This window comes from Thunnus maccoyii, chromosome 21 (genome assembly GCF_910596095.1).
Source record: "Thunnus maccoyii chromosome 21, fThuMac1.1, whole genome shotgun sequence".
Classification (NCBI taxonomy): domain Eukaryota; kingdom Metazoa; phylum Chordata; class Actinopteri; order Scombriformes; family Scombridae; genus Thunnus; species Thunnus maccoyii.
In genome coordinates this window covers 27,135,014-27,137,281 of record NC_056553.1, presented here as the reverse complement: position 1 = coordinate 27,137,281, position 2,268 = coordinate 27,135,014, and positions in this window count along the sequence as shown.

Here is a 2,268-nt window from a genome sequence, read left to right as displayed (position 1 = left end):
TATAATCTATGATTAGTTTGTAGCGCTCATAATAAATCGACTTTACAAAAGAACTGCAAAATAAAATGTTGAGTCCTGTGTAAATTAAAAGAATGATAAAATTAATCACACAAAATTAATTAATCAATATTACATTTATAAATGCACCTGATTGCCCTTTTCAGATCGCTATGAAATGCATAAAAATCACATAATCAGTGTAGTTGGTTATCACCTAAACAATGTTTTACTTAAAGATTATGTCTCTCACCTTACATTTTATCGCCACTTCATCACATCACCCTCAGGCTTTAGAAAAACACCTGGTCTAAAGTCTGCATGAGGTGCGCACATTCTCACCGCACATTCTGTGTTTATAAATACCAGTTTATGTATGGGGCATATGCATGGTTTTTGTGTGTATGCATAGTTTATGCATCTGGCCCCAGGTGTTTGCCTGCAACTACCAGCATGTGTGTTTATTTCTGGTTCTCAGTGATTCGTAGAACTAAAGATAAGGATCATGACTCCCAACTCATCTGAGTCGGATCAGATAGGTAAGACTGATCCAAGGCATGGACATGTTCAAAATCTCTATCATGGAAGCAGCTGCAAGGAGTTGTGACCTGACAGTTGTTGCTGCTTGTCATGGCAGCAATCCAAGAGCCAAATCAAGAACTTATGGACCTGCCTGATGAAGAAGGAGGCCTTCCAAGGCGTCACATACCTTTCAAGCCACAAGACACGCTGATATATGTTGGTGCTGAGTGGAGGTAAAGCAATTTCTGCTTCATTATCCTTCCAAAATATGAAGTGTTAAGCTAAATTATGAAACCATTAGGTGTTTTATTTTACTTACTGTGATAATGGTGTTTATGCTACTATTTTGCATGCATTATTTCTACAGCAAACAAACAATAATATACCAACTCATGTTTTAACATGACAGTAGCAGAAATAAAAAATGAGTTCAGATTTTGTAGTACTAAACGGTCTCACAGAGAGCACATATAACTAGCACTAAGCCCAGAGGAGAAAACATGTCAGTTAGTCACCACCTTCGCAGCTTGAAGCCAAACTTTGCCACATAGTACTCAAGTGAGTTTTTAATATTTGTTTGAATGCCTCATATTTAGGGGTATAGCAATACACCAAGTTCATGGTTTGGTATGTACCTTTTGGGGTCATGGTTCCCCCATGGTGGATGAGTATGTGCTGACTTGGCTGACGTGCTGCGGTAAGTGTATTGTGTCATTTCCGGTTCCCGAATGTATTTACTGATGCATTTTTGCTGCTCTCAACTCAATTGATTTTGCTATATTCTTCATTACTGTGAATAAATCCTGCGGTATATTTAAACTTACGCTAGTTCTACTGAAGCACTCTTGGCTCCCTCCTTCTTTAAGCAACTTTTCTTGCTAATCCCACAGTTGTTAGTTATTTTAACTCAGCAGTAAGCTTAGCAGCTAACTTAAACTAAGCAGTTAGCAATGGCTTCTCTCTCCCTCTCGCTCTCCCCTTCTCTCTTACTCAGTGTGTCATATGTTTAGCCATTCCTCTGCCTCCTTTAGTGATAATGGTATGTGTAATAAATGTAGTTTATTTGCAGTGCTGGAGGTGAGGCTCAGTGAATTGGAAGCATGGCTCCACACCATGAAAAACCAATCATTAGCTAATGTAGTTAGCCAGCCCCAAGTAGCCAGTGCGGACGGACCTAGTGTAGCTCCTACTCCCCTGGTAGTTCCCGAGCAGCAAGAAAGCCAGGTGACTGGGTGACTGTCCGAAGGAAGCATAGCCCTAAGCAGAAGACTATGGTTAACCACCAACCAGTTCACGTTTCAAACAGGTTCTCCTCACTCAGTGATGCACCCATTGAGAAACAAACTCTGATTATTGGCAGCTCCATGGTGAGAAGCGTGAAGTTAGCGACACCAGCAGCCATAGTCAGATGTATTCCTGGGGCCAGAGCAGGCGACTCTGTGGTACGATTGTTATTCATGTCGGCAGTAGCGACTCCTGGAGGTCTCTAAAATGAATGTTGAGTTGTGTACATATGCAAAGACAATTTCGGACTCCATAGTTTTCTCTGCGCCCCTGCCAAATCTGACCAGTGATGACATGTATAGCTGCATGTCACAATTCAACTGCTGGCTGTCGAGGTGGTGTCCAGCAAATTATGTGGGCTTCATAGACAATTGGCAGACTTTCTGGGGAGAACCTGGTAAGAGAGACGGCATACATCCCACTTTGGATGGAGCTGCTCTCATATCTAGAAATATGGCTGAGTTT